A 14,076-nucleotide genomic window follows, 5' to 3' on the forward strand; every position below is an offset into this window, starting at 1 on the left:
TCTGCCAGCAGGAGTGTTACCAGCCCTGACCCTCGAGCTTTGCCCATGTCAAAGGTCTCTGCCAGCAGGAGTGTTACCAGCCCTGACTCTCGAGCTTTGCCCGTGAAAAAGGTCTCCGCCAGCAGGAGTGTTACCAGCCCTGACTCTCGAGCTTTGCTCACCTCAAAGGTCTCTGCCAGGAGTGTTACCAGCCCTGACTCTCGAGCTTTGCCCACGTCAAAGGTCTCTGCCAGCAGGTGTGTTACCAGCCCTGACTCTCGAGCTTTGCCCATGTCAAAGGTCCCTGCCAGCAGGAGTGTTACCAGCCCTGACTCTCAAGCTTTGCCCATGTCAAAGGTCTCTGCAGCAGGAGTGTTACCAGCCCTGACTCTCAAGCTTTGCCCATGTCAAAGGTCTCTGCCAGCAGGAGTGTTACCAGCCCTGACTCTCGAGCTTTGCCCATGTCAAAGGTCTCTGTCAGCAGGAGTGTTACCAACCCTGACTCTCAAGCTTTGCTCATGTCAAAGGTCTCTGCCAGGAGCGTTACCAGCCCTGACTCTCGAGCTTTGCCCATGTCAAAGGTCTCTGCAGCAGGAGTGTTACCAGCCCTGACTCTCGAGCTTTGCCCATGTCAAAGGTCTCTGCCAGCAGGAGTGTTACCAGCCCTGACTCTCGAGCTTTGCCCATGTCAAAGGTCTCTGCCAGCAGGAGTGTTACCAGCCCTGACTCTCGAGCTTTGCCCATGTCAAAGGTCTCTGCCAGCAGGAGTGTTACCAGCACTGACTCTCGAGCTTTGCCCATGTCAAAGGTCTCTGCCAGCAGGAGTGTTACCAGCCATGACTCTCAAGCTTTGCTCATGTCAAAGGTCTCTGCCAGCAGGAGTGTTACTAGTCCTGACTCTCGAGCTTTGCCCATGTCAAAGGTCTCTGCCAGCAGGAGTGTTACCAGCCCTGACTCTCAAGCTGTGGGGTGCGTGTATTACAATGGAACTGTGCCCGCGTGGACACACCCTGCTGGGCTCTGCTGTGCGCTGGAAATGCTGGCACCGGCTCCAGGACGTCAAACACCGGGGCAGGCAAGGACAGGGGGCGGGGACTCAATGGGAGGTGGAGTCAGTGGAAGAAACAGGTCCATCCTCCGCCCCCTATTGGCCAGCCTTGCAAAACAAACAGGCAGAGGCCTATAAATATGGCGGCTCCACCACTTGGAGTTCAGAGCATCCCTCGGATATCAAGATGAAGATCACTGGCTGTTACCTGCTCGCCCTGGCCCTTGTGCTGGGCTCCGTGCTCCAGATGTGCGCAGCTCGTGAGTACAGACTCTGTGTGGCTTCTCTACACACTGCCCAGGGGCGGCTCCTCTGCTATGGTGGAGGATTGTCCCCCGCTGCTGATGAGGGAGAGGGTGCGAGCTTCCCTGGGAGGGAGCTGTGTGCAGCTTCAGCACATGAGGGAGAGGGTGTGAGCTTCAGTGGCAGGGAGCTGTGTGCAGCCGCAGCACATGAGGGAGAGGGTGCAAGCTTCCCTGGCAGGGAGCTGTGTGCAGCTTCAGAACATGAGGGAGAGGGTGCGAGCTTCCTTGGGAAGGAGCTGTGTGCAGCTGCAGCACATGAGGGAGAGGGTGCGAGCTTCCCTGGGAGGGAGCTGTGTGCAGCTTCAGCACATGAGGGAGAGGGTGTGAGCTTCCTTGGGAAGGAGCTGTGTGCAGCCGCAGCACATGAGGGAGAGGGTGCGAGCTTCCCTGGCAGGGAGCTGTGTGCAGCTTCAGAAGATGAGGGCGAGGGTGCCAGCTTCCTTGGGAGGGAGCTGTGTGCAGCTGCAGCACATGAGGGAGAGGGTGCGATCTTCCTTGGGAGGGAGCTGTGTGCAGCTGCAGCACATAAGGGAGAGGGTGCGAGCTTCTTTGGGAGGGAGCTGTGTGCAGCTGCAGCACATGATGGAGCGGGTGCAAGCTTCAGTGGCAGGGAGCTGTGTGCAGCTTCAGCACATGAGGGAGAGGGTGCAGGCTTCCTTGGGAGGGAGCTGTGTGCAGCTGCAGCACATGAGGGAGAGGGTGCGAGCTTCCTTGGGAGGGAGCTGTGTGCAGCTGCAGCACTTTAGGGAGCAGGTGCGAGCTTCCTTGAATGAGCTGTGTGCAGCCACAGCACATGAGGAAGAGGGTGCGAGCTCCCTTGGGAGGGAGCTGTGTGCACCTTCAGCACATGAGGGAGAGGGTGCGAGCTTCCTTGGTTAGGGGGAATTGTGCAGCTGCAGCACATGAGGGCGAGGGTGTGAGCTTCCTTGGCAGGGTGCTGTGTGCAGCCGCAGCACATGAGGGCGAGGGTGCGAGCTTCCTTGGGAGGGGGCCGTGTGCAGCTGCAGCACATGAGGGAGAGGGTGCAAGCTTCCTTGAGAGGGAGCTGCATGCAGCTGCAGCATATGAGGGAGCAGGTGCGAGCTTCCTTGGGAATGAGCTGTGTGCAGCTGCAGCACATGAGGGAGAGGGTGCGAGCTCCCTTGGGAGGGAGCTGTGTGCAGCTGCAGCGCATGAGGGAGAGGGTGCGATCTTCCTTGGGAGGGAGCTGTGTGCAGCAGCAGCACATGAGGGAGAGGGTGTGAGCTTCAGTGCCAGGGAGCTGTGTGAAACTTACACCACATGAGGGAGAGGGTGCGAGCTCCCTTGGGAGGTGGCTGTGTGCAGCACATGAGGGAGAGGGTGCGAGCTTCCTTGGGAGGGGGCTGTGTGCAGCTGCAGCACATGAGGGAGAGGGTGCGAGCTTCAGTGGCAGGGAGCTGTGTGCACCTGCAGCACATGAGGGAGGGGGTGCAAGCTTTCTTGGGAGGGAACTGTGTGCAGCTGCAGCACATGAGCAAGAGGGTGAGAGCTTCAGAGGCAGGAAGATGTGTGCAGCTTCAGCACATGAGGGAGAGGGTGCAAGCTTCCTTGGGAATGAGCTGTGTGCCGCTGCAGCACATGAGGGAGAGGGTGCAAGCTTCCTTGGGAGGGAGTTGTGTGCAGCTGCAGCACATGAGGGAGAGGGTGTGAGCTTCCCTGGCAGGGAGCTGTGTGTAGCCGTAGCACATGAGGGAGAGGGTGCAAATTTCCTTGGGAGGGGGCTGTGTGCAGCTGCAGCACATGAGGGAGAGGGTGCGAGCTCCCTTGGTAGGGAGCTGTGTGCAGCTGCAGCACATGAGGGAGACGGTGCGAGCTTCCTCGAGAGTCATCTGTGTGCAGCTGCAGTACATGAGGGAGAGGGTGCAAGCTGTCTTGGGAGGGAGCTGTGTGCAGCTGCAGCACATGAGGGAGAGGGTGCGAGTTTCAGTGGCAGGGAGCTGTGTTCATCTTCAGCACATGAGGGAGAGGGTGTGAGCTTCCTTGGGAATGAGCTGTGTGCAGCTGCAGAACATGAGGGAGAGGGTGCGAGCTCCCTTGGGAATGAGCTGTGTGCAGCTGCAGCACATGAGGGAGAGGGTGCGAGCTGCCTTGGGAGGGAGCTGTGTGCAGCTGCAGCACATGAGGGAGAGGGTGTGAGTTTCAGTGGCAGGGAGCTGTGTGCAGCTGCAGCACATGAGGGAGAGGGTGCGAGCTTCCTTGGGAGGGAGCTGTGTGCAGCTGCAGCACATGAGGGAGAGGGTGCGAGCTTCAGTGGCAGGGAGCTATGTGCAGCTGCAGCACATGAGGGAGAGGGTGCGAGATTCCTTTGGAGGGAGCTGTGTGCAGCTGCAGCACATGAGGGAGAGGGTGCGAGCTTCAGTGGCAGGGAGCTGTCTGCAGCTGCAGCACATGAGGGAGAGGGTGCGAGCTTCCGTGGCAGGGAGCTGTGTGCAGCTGCAGCACATGAGGGAGAGGGTGCGAGCTTCCTTGGCAGGGAGCTGTGTGCAGCTGCAGCACATGAGGGCAAGGGTGCGAGCTTCAGTGGCAGGGAGCTGTGTGCAGCTGCAGCACATGAGGGAGAGGGTGCGAGCTCCCTTGGTAGGGAGCTGTGTGCAGCTGCAGCACATGAGTGAGAGGGTGCGAGCTTCCTCGAGACGGAGCGGTGTGCAGCTGCAGCACATGAGGGAGAGGGTGCAAGCTTCAGTGGCAGGGAGCTGTGTGCAGCTGCAGCACATGAGGGAGAGGGTGCGAGCTTACTTGGGAGGGACCTGTGTGAAGCTACAGCACATGAGGGAGCGGGTGCAAGCTTCAGTGGCAGGGAGCTGTGTGCAGCTTCAGCAGATGAAGGAGACGGTGCGAGCTTCAGTGGCAGGGAGCTGTGTGCAGCTGCAGCACATGAGGGAGAAGATGCGAGCTTCAGTGGCAGGGAGCTGTGTGCAGCTGCAGCACATGAGGAAGAGGGTGTGAGCTTCCTTGGGAGGGAGCTGTGTGCAGTTGCAGCACATGAGGGAGAGGGTGTGAGCTTCAGTGGCAGGGAGATGTGTGCAGCTTCAGCACATGATGGAAAGGGTGCGAGCTCCCTTGGGAAGGAGCTGTGTGCCACCGCAGCACATGAGGGAGAGGGTGCGAGCTTTCCTGGGAGGGAGCTGTGTGCAGCTTCAGCACATGAGGGCGAGGTTGCGAGCTTCCTTGGGAAGGAGCTGTGTGCAGCCGCAGCAAATGAGGGCGAGGGTGCGAGCTTCCTTAGGAGGGAGCTGTGTGCCGCTGCAGCACATGAGGGAGAGGGTGCAAGCTTCCTTGAGAGGGAGCTGCGTGCAGCTACAGCACATGAGGGAGAGGGTGCGAGCTCCCTTGAGAGGGAGCTGTGTGCAGCTGCAGCACATGAGGGAGAGGGTGCGAGCTTCCTTGGGAGGGGGCTGTGTGCTGCTGCAGCACATGAGGGAGAGGGTGCGAGCTTCAGTGGCAGGGAGCTGCGTGCAGCTGCAGCACATGAGGGAGAGGGTGCGAGCTCCCTTGGGAGGTGGCTGTGTGCAGCTGCAGCACATGAGGAAGAGGGTGCGAGCTTCTTTGGGAAGGGGCTCTGTGCAGCTGCAGCACATGAGGGAGAGGGTGCGAGCTTCCTTGGGAGGGAGCTGTGTGCTGCTGCAGCACATGAGGGAGAGGGTGCGAGCTTCAGTGGCAGGGAGCTGTGTGCAGCTTCAGCAGATGAAGGAGACGGTGCAAGCTTCAGTGTCAGGGAGCTGTGTGCAGCTGCAGCACATGAGGGAGAGGGTGCGAGCTTCAGTGGCAGGGAGCTGTGTGCAGCTGCAGCACATGATTGAGAGGGTGCGAGCTTCCTCGGGAGGGAGCTGTGTGCAGTTGCAGCACATGAGGGAGAGGGTGCGAGCTTCCTTGGGAGGGAGCTGTGTGCAGCTGCAGCACATGAGGTCGAGGGTGCGAGCTTCCTTGGGAGGGAGCTGTGCGCAGCCGCAGCACATGAGGTCGAGGGTGCGAGCTTCCTTGGCAGGGAGCTGTGTGCAGCTGCAGCACATGAGGGCAAGGGTGCGAGCTTCAGTGGCAGGGAGCTGTGTGCAGCTGCAGCACATGAGTGAGAGGGTGCGAGCTTCCTCGAGAGGGAGCTGTGTGCAGCTGCAGCACATGAGGGAGAGGGTGCAAGCTTCAGTGGCAGGGAGCTGTGTGCAGCTGCAGCACATGAGGGAGAGGGTGCGAGCTCCCTTGAGAGGGAGCTGTGTGCAGCTGCAGCACATGAGGGAGAGGGTGCGAGCTCCCTTGAGAGGGAGCTGTGTGCAGCTGCAGCACATGAGGGAGAGGGTGCGAGCTTCCTTGGGAGGGGGCTGTGTGCTGCTGCAGCACATGAGGGAGAGGGTGCGAGCTTCAGTGGCAGGGAGCTGCGTGCAGCTGCAGCACATGAGGGAGAGGGTGCGAGCTCCCTTGGGAGGTGGCTGTGTGCAGCTGCAGCACATGAGGAAGAGGGTGCGAGCTTCTTTGGGAAGGGGCTCTGTGCAGCTGCAGCACATGAGGGAGAGGGTGCGAGCTTCCTTGGGAGGGAGCTGTGTGCTGCTGCAGCACATGAGGGAGAGGGTGCGAGCTTCAGTGGCAGGGAGCTGTGTGCAGCTTCAGCAGATGAAGGAGACGGTGCAAGCTTCAGTGTCAGGGAGCTGTGTGCAGCTGCAGCACATGAGGGAGAGGGTGCGAGCTTCAGTGGCAGGGAGCTGTGTGCAGCTGCAGCACATGATTGAGAGGGTGCGAGCTTCCTCGGGAGGGAGCTGTGTGCAGTTGCAGCACATGAGGGAGAGGGTGCGAGCTTCCTTGGGAGGGAGCTGTGTGCAGCTGCAGCACATGAGGTCGAGGGTGCGAGCTTCCTTGGGAGGGAGCTGTGCGCAGCCGCAGCACATGAGGTCAAGGGTGCGAGCTTCCTTGGCAGGGAGCTGTGTGCAGCTGCAGCACATGAGGGCAAGGGTGCGAGCTTCAGTGGCAGGGAGCTGTGTGCAGCTGCAGCACATGAGTGAGAGGGTGCGAGCTTCCTCGAGAGGGAGCTGTGTGCAGCTGCAGCACATGAGGGAGAGGGTGCAAGCTTCAGTGGCAGGGAGCTGTGTGCAGCTGCAGCACATGAGGGAGAGGGTGCGAGCTTACTTGGGAGGGAGCTGTGTGCAGTTGCAGTACATGAGGGAGAGGGTGTGAGCTTCAGTGGCAGGGAGCTGTGTGCAGCTTCAGCAGATGTAGGAGACGGTGCGAGCTTCAGTGGCAGGGAGCTGTGTGCAGCTGCAGCACATGAGGGAGAGGGTGCGAGCTTCAGTGGCAGGGAGCTGTGTGCAGCTGCAGCACATGAGGGAGAGGGTGCGAGCTTCCTTGGGAGGGAGCTGTGTGCAGTTGCAGTACATGAGGGAGAGGGTGTGAGCTTCAGTGGCAGGGAGATGTGTGCAGCTTCAGCACAAGAGGGAAAGGGTGCGAGCTCCCTTGGGAAGGAGCTGTGTGCCACCGCAGCACATGAGGGAGAGGGTGCGAGCTTCCCTGGGAGGGAGCTGTGTGCAGCTTCAGCACATGAGGGAGAGGGTGCGAGCTTCAGTGGCAGGGAGCTGTGTGCAGCTTCAGTACATGAGGGAGAGGGTGCAAGCTTCCTTGGGAGGGAGCTGTGTGCAGCAGCAGCACATGAGGGAGAGGGTGCGAGCTCCCTTGGGAGGGAGCTGTGTGCAGCTTCAGCACATGAGGGAGAGGGTGCGAGCTTCCTCGAGAGGGAGCTGTGTGCAGCTGCAGCACATGAGGGAGAGGGTGCAAGCTTCAGTGGCAGGGAGCTGTGTGCAGCTGCAGCACATGAGGGAGAGGGTGCAAGCTTACTTGGGAGGGAGCTGTGTGCAGTTGCAGTACATGAGGGAGAGGGTGTGAGCTTCAGTGGCAGGGAGCTGTGTGCAGCTTCAGCAGATGTAGGAGACGGTGCGAGCTTCAGTGGCAGGGAGCTGTGTGCAGCTGCAGCACATGAGGGAGAGGGTGCGAGCTTCAGTGGCAGGGAGCTGTGTGCAGCTGCAGCACATGAGGGAGAGGGTGCGAGCTTCCTTGGGAGGGAGCTGTGTGCAGTTGCAGTACATGAGGGAGAGGGTGTGAGCTTCAGTGGCAGGGAGATGTGTGCAGCTTCAGCACAAGAGGGAAAGGGTGCGAGCTCCCTTGGGAAGGAGCTGTGTGCCACCGCAGCACATGAGGGAGAGGGTGCGAGCTTCCCTGGGAGGGAGCTGTGTGCAGCTTCAGCACATGAGGGAGAGGGTGCGAGCTTCAGTGGCAGGGAGCTGTGTGCAGCTTCAGTACATGAGGGAGAGGGTGCAAGCTTCCTTGGGAGGGAGCTGTGTGCAGCAGCAGCACATGAGGGAGAGGGTGCGAGCTCCCTTGGGAGGGAGCTGTGTGCAGCTTCAGCACATGAGGGAGAGGGTGCGAGCTTCCTTGAGAGGGAGCTGTGTGCAGCTGCAGCACATGAGGGCGAGGGTGCGAGCTTCCTTGGGAGGGAGCTGTGTGCAGCCGCAGCACATGAGGGCGAGGGTGCGAGCTTCCTTAGGAGGGAGCTGTGTGCAGCTGCAGCACATGAGGGAGAGGGTGCAAGCTTCCTTGAGAGGGAGCTGCATGCAGCTGCAGCACATGAGGGAGCGGTTGCGAGCTTCCTTAGGAATGAGCTGTGTGCAGCTACAGCACATGAGGGAGGGGGTGCGAGCTCCCTTGAGAGGGAGCTGTGTGCAGCTGCAGCACATGAGGGAGAGGGTGCGAGCTTCCTTGGGAGGGAGCTGTGTGCTGCTGCAGCACATGAGGGAGAGGGTGCGAGCTTCAGTGGCTTGGAGCTGTGTGCAGCTGCAGCACATGAGGGAGAGGGTGCGAGCTCCGTTAGGAGGTGGCTGTGTGCAGCGGCAGCACATGAGGGAGAAGGTGCGAGTTTCCTTGGGAGGGGGCTCTGTGCAGCTGCAGCACATGAGGGAGAGGGTGCGAGCTTCCTTGGGAGGGAGCTGTGTGCTGCTGCAGCACATGAGGGAGAGGGTGCGAGCTTCAGTGGCAGGGAGCTGTGTGCAGCTTCAGCAGATGAAGGAGACGGTGCAAGCTTCAGTGGCAGGGAGTTGTGTGCAGCTGCAGCACATGAGGGAGAGGGTGCGAGCTTCAGTGGCAGAGAGCTGTTTTCAGCTGCAGCACATGAGGGAGAGGGTGCAAGCTTCCTTGGGAGGGAGCTGTGTGCAGTTGCAGCACATGAGGGAGAGGGTGCGAGCTTCAGTGGCAGGGAGCTGTGTGCAGCTTCAGCACATGAGGGAGAGGGTGCGAGCTCCCTTGGGAAGGAGCTGTGTGCCACCACAGCACATGAGGGAGTGGGTGCGAGCTTCCCTGGGAGGGAGCTGTGTGCAGCTTCAGCACATGAGGGAGAGGGTGCGAGCTTCCTTGGGATGGAGCTGTGTGCAGTAGCAGCACATGAGTGAGAGGGTGCGAGCTCCCTTGGGAGGGAGCTGTGTGCAGCTTCAGCACATGAGGGAGAGGGTGCGAACTTCCTTGGGAGGGGTCTGTGTGCAGCTGCAGCATATGATGGCGAGGGTGCAAGCTTCCTTGGGAGGGAGCTGTGTGCAGCCGCAGCACATGAGGGAGAGGGTGCGAGCTTCAGTGGCAGGGAGCTGTGTGTACCTTCAGCACATGAGGGAGAGGGTGTGAGCTTCCTTGGGAGGGTGCTGTGTGCAGCTGCAGCACATGAGGGAGAGGGTGCAAGCTTCCTTGGCAGGGAGCTGTGTGCAGCCGCAGCACATGAGGGAGAGGATGCGAGCTTCAGTGGCAGGGAGCTGTGTGCAGCTGCAGCACATGAGGGAGAGGGTGCGAGCTTCAGTGGCAGGGAGCTGTGTGCAGCCGCAGCAGATGAGGGAGAGGATGCGAGCTTCAGGGGCAGGGAGTTGTGTGCAGCTGCAGCATATGAGGGAGAGGGTGCGAGCTGTCTTGTGAGGGAGCTGTGTCCGCGTTGACGCTTCCTCAGGGTTGTCTTGCACACTGACGCATGCTCATGGATAGGCGTGTCTGCACACTAATGCTTTTGGTGCACTGTGTAAGGCTGGACTCTGTAGCAGGCCCGGCTCCAGGAATTTTTATTTGGGTGGGCCACTGCGAACTTGATTTGTTGCATTTATGCTTCAGGGCCCTCCTTCATCTCTTTTTAGTCTTACAAGGCCCAGTAAAACTCACTCTTTTGCAAATCTTTTTTTAATGTTATCACTTTCAAAAAGTGTTTTTTTTCCATGTAATGTTACTTTGATGGGAATAGGAGGTTTCTGAGGTGGGAGTATCAGGCAAGTGGCACTCCTCTCTGTGCGAGCCTCCAGGGAGAATTTCTCTTCAATACTACCTCCACCTACACACCGACTCTGCAGCGCACTCCCTTACAGGCTTGATTATCCACTACTCCTCTCCAGTGCACCTTACCTCACAGATGACCTTGGGCCTCAGGCCCATATCAGGCACCATTGGGCTCCACTTTCATTTTTCCCAGTAAAAAACATCAGTAAAATCACCTTCATACTTAAAACATTGAATATAGCAGTAAATATAATTAGCACGCACTTTAAAGTATGTTCCATAGTAGCCCTTATGACCCGACTGCTAATTACATAAACAAAAACAGAAAGGCAATGACAATGCCAGCTTTATCGCTGATGCGAAAGTCTTTTTTGGCGCCGTACCAATAACCTCTTTCTCAGCAAATACCTTTACTACCACCTTCCAACAGTGCCCCTTATCCCTCCATTACCCCTCCTATTGACCTCTTCCTCGGATTCCCTCACTGCCACACACCACAAGTGCCCCTCATCTCCCCATAGCCTCCCCCTATTGACCTCCTCCTCGGATTCCCTTACTGCCACCCTCCACCAGTGCCCCTCATCTCTCTGTAGCCCCCTTATTGAACTCGTCATCTGGCTCCCTCACTACTACTCTCCAACAGTGCCCCTCATCTTTACATAGCCCCTCTCTCATAGGCATTTCATTGTACAGCGCTACTCATATCAGTGTAGTGTGTGGCAAAATCAACCGGCCAGAGAGGGGAAAAGCTACCTGCAGGGCAGACGCTCGCCGGCACGCTCCTGGGGCCCTGGCGCTGTGGGTCTCGCCGCCACTGCACGCCATCCTGCGGCTGGAGACTGCAGCTCCCAGGGAGCCTTGCGGCCACTTCCTGCATCCAGCCACAGCGCGCCCGGAGGCGCTACTTCAGCAGGACGCTCCCTCGGTGGAGCGAGGGCAAAATCAACCGTCCAGAGAGGGGAAAACCTACCTGCAGGGCAGACGCTCGCCAACACGCTCCTGGGGCCCTGGCGCTGTGGGTCTCGCCGCCACTGCACGCCATCCTGCGGCTGGAGACTACAGCTCCCAGGGAGCCTTGCGGCCACTTCCTGCATCCGGCCACAGCGCGCCCGGAGGCGCTACTTCAGCAGGACGCTCCCTCGGTGGAGCGAGGGCAAAATCAACCGGCCAGAGAGGGGAAAACCTACCTGCAGGGCAGACGCTCGCCAACACGCTCCTGGGGCCCTAACGCTGTAAGTCTCGCCGCCACTGCACGCCATCCTGCGGCTGGAGACTACAGCTCCCAGGGAGCCTTGCGGCCACTTCCTGCATCCGGCCACAGCGCGCCCGGAGGCGCTACTTCAGCAGGACGCTCCCTCCGCATCACGGGACGCGTGCGGGTGTGCGCCGGGCTAAGCCCCGGCAAAGGGCGGGCCCTCCGTGGCCCTCAGAGGCCTGAGGAGGCTGGGCTGGGCCTCCCCACTAAGCCCCAGCATTAGGTGAGTTCATCGAACATCCCCCAAAATGGTGAAAAGAAACACCGTAAATGTGGTTCCTGTCTCTGAGGGATTCACTGTGTCACATACCTCATTAGAAAGTATGCTGGAAAACGCCTTCAATATGGTTACTAATGAAATCGCCGACACTGAGAGGAGGATGTCAATGGGCCTAGCAAGTACACTTTCTGAAACATCTTTGCTAATCCCCAATAATGCCGCTCCACTTTCTCCTGTGGTTACGGTTTTAAAGCAACCACTCCCAGTTAATTTGACGGAACCCCCTTCGGGTGGGAGTAATTCTAACGGGATAGGGGAAGCTCCATTAGATACAGCAACCCCCCCAATACCGATCAACAAACCGGACGGCGAGAAAAGAAAAAGAGGGGTTCCTAAACCAACAGGAAACAAGAGGAAACAACCCCCTCGCAATAAGAGCCAGCCGATACCCCAAAGTATGTGGTCCAAAGTGAACAAAGACCTCCCAATGGGTGGCACTGACACGAGCGAGTCCATACCGACCGATGATGTGGTCATAGTTGCACCTCCTATAATCTTGGAAATTGATGACCATGCCTCTATTTACACCCAGACAGAGTCAGTACTCGACAGCATCAGCCAACCAAAAACTAACGGGAATCTGATTGAAACTACAGTAGATGCTATTTTTAAACAAATGGAAAGTCAAATGATCAAACAATTTAATACTATTTTTAAACAACTAGACAGGCTGGAAAATCTTGTTAAGAAAGAAGATGTTAAACGTAAAGGACAGATTAGCCTTGACCTACTGAGAGGAGAACGCCTAGTGAAAGATATAGAGTCTATCTGTAAGGCTAATATGGGCAAAGGGCCAAACATAGGCAGCACCAGTACCGGTTTACTTACATCTACACTAACATCTGCACCTACTGCTACACCTAGAAGCAATACTACTGAGAAAACTACCATTGCTAGGAAACCACAGCAAACCCAAGCCATGACAGCAGTACTCCCCAGTCCCACCAGTTCTACCAGTGTGGCTGGTGGGACGCCAAAGGATGTCACCATTTCTGCCGCCCCAAAATCAGGCGCAATAACCATCACTGCCCCTGATAAAGGACCGGCCACCACACCAAAGCCTGTAAAACGCATGGGACCCACTCTGCATTTACCACCAGATGCATGCCCATACGTTCTAGTCTTAGCTGGCGTTCTGCCACTCAATGTGCGTCAAGGCGAGTCTTGGGTCCAGCTAAATAATAAATGCATAGACTGGCTGTGTAAACATAAAGGGGTGGGTCATGACATTTCAAATGAAATCTTGTCAGCCCGCCGTGTAAGTTGGGCTGGTCCCCTATTCAAGAACATCGATGGCGACTGCATTGTGATCAACTTTCGTCACCCTGGGACAGCCAAATACATCCTCAACAACAATAACACTTACTCCGGCCCATCTACCGTTAATTTTACAGGCCCCTCCAGAGATCTTTCAAACAAGCACCTCCACCATACCCATTGTTTAACAGATTTAGTGCCCTAGCGGAGATGACTAGTTTTGAATGACCATCACTTACAGCCCCATTAGATACTACACCAACTGAGCAGCCACCCATAATTGATTTTACAGTAGAAACGACGACCTGCCCCACTATAATAGTGCACAATGAAGCAAGAACACGGGTCCAATCAATTAATCACCTAAGATCTTCCCAGGACACTGACATCGTAGTACCCACTGAAAACATGAGCATCCTGAGTTGGAACATTGCTGGCCTTCAAGCTAAAACACAAATTAAAGAGTGGACAGAGTGGGTTACTAACTTCGATGTTTTGATGTTCCAAGAGACGTGGTGCATGACTCCTTTGCTCTTGGAGGGGTACAGCTGTTACAACCAAAATGCCCTCTCCTCTTCTATGGGCCGTCCAAGTGGGGGGCTCTCCATCTGGGCCAAAATTACAGCAGGTGCTAAAACTGAATTATTAACTGTCCCTGACAACAGTTTTCAGGCTTTGGCATACATTAGCAGGATAAAGCTATGTATAATTAATTTCTATAACAATGATTTCTCAACCTACCCTAATCCTAATTTTATTAGACTATTTGATTTTATAGATGAGATTGTGGACGGACATAAATATGGCAACTTTGCTGGCATCTGTATTGGGGGTGATTTTAATGCCCATATCCACCTAAGAACTCCTAGATGTAAAAGAGGTGTAGAATTACTCGATCACTTATCTTCTCGTGACCTAATTAATGCAATGAATGAGGCAAAAAAAATGGAGACTGATGAACCTCAGCCAACCTATGTAGGGCGAGGGTGCTCAACCACCATAGATTATGTATTCCTATCCTCCATTTTAGGAGATCTCCTATTAAAGGCCAAGGTGGTTGATGTCCCATATAGTGACCATTACCCCATTTAAATTAATTTAAAATCTATTAAAAAACAGGGGAATGTGAGAGAAATTGGCGCCCAAAACTTAGTAGCCTCCACAGATAGACTTAGGGTGGTCTGGAGGGGGGTGGATAACAAGGGAGTTTTGACACGCACTATCAAAACACATCCCCATCTAGTGCCAGTCTGCCTATCCTCTGATAGCCCCGACCATGTAATTATAGAGGCCTTTACAGACCTCTGTAAGGTTATAAAAAATGAAATCTCCAAACCAGTTCGAACCACAGACAATAACCAACCACGGTGGTTCGACTCCCTCTGTTCTAAAGCTAATCGTGAACTTAGGGGAGCACTCACAGCAGCCCCACGAGATCAGTCTGCTGTGAGGAGATTGAGGACCAGCTATAAACATGCATTAAAAACAAGAACAGAGGAGTTATTAAGAGAACACTGGGACTCCCTTGTGCGTTTTGTAACATTGAGGGATGTCACCGGTTTCTGGAGTGAGATAAAAAGTTTAAGATCATTAGGATCCAACATCACCCCGATAAGTTGTAACATACCAGGGGAAGATTGGGTGAAACATTTCTCGA

General features: G+C 56.5%; 1 long non-coding RNA gene across 1 annotated transcript in view; it reads left to right on the forward strand.

Moving 5' to 3' along the window:
• Positions 1-1,201: 1,201 nt before the first annotated feature.
• LOC144762060 (uncharacterized) overlaps positions 1,202-14,076 on the forward strand; it is a 40,258-nt gene continuing 27,383 nt past the window's right edge. The window contains exon 1 of the long non-coding RNA XR_013596035.1: positions 1,202-1,287. This is a non-coding gene — a long non-coding RNA (uncharacterized LOC144762060). The remainder of the gene's footprint in view (positions 1,288-14,076) is intronic.

The sequence above is a fragment of the Lissotriton helveticus genome, chromosome 6 (genome assembly GCF_964261635.1).
Source record: "Lissotriton helveticus chromosome 6, aLisHel1.1, whole genome shotgun sequence".
Classification (NCBI taxonomy): Eukaryota; Metazoa; Chordata; class Amphibia; order Caudata; family Salamandridae; genus Lissotriton; species Lissotriton helveticus.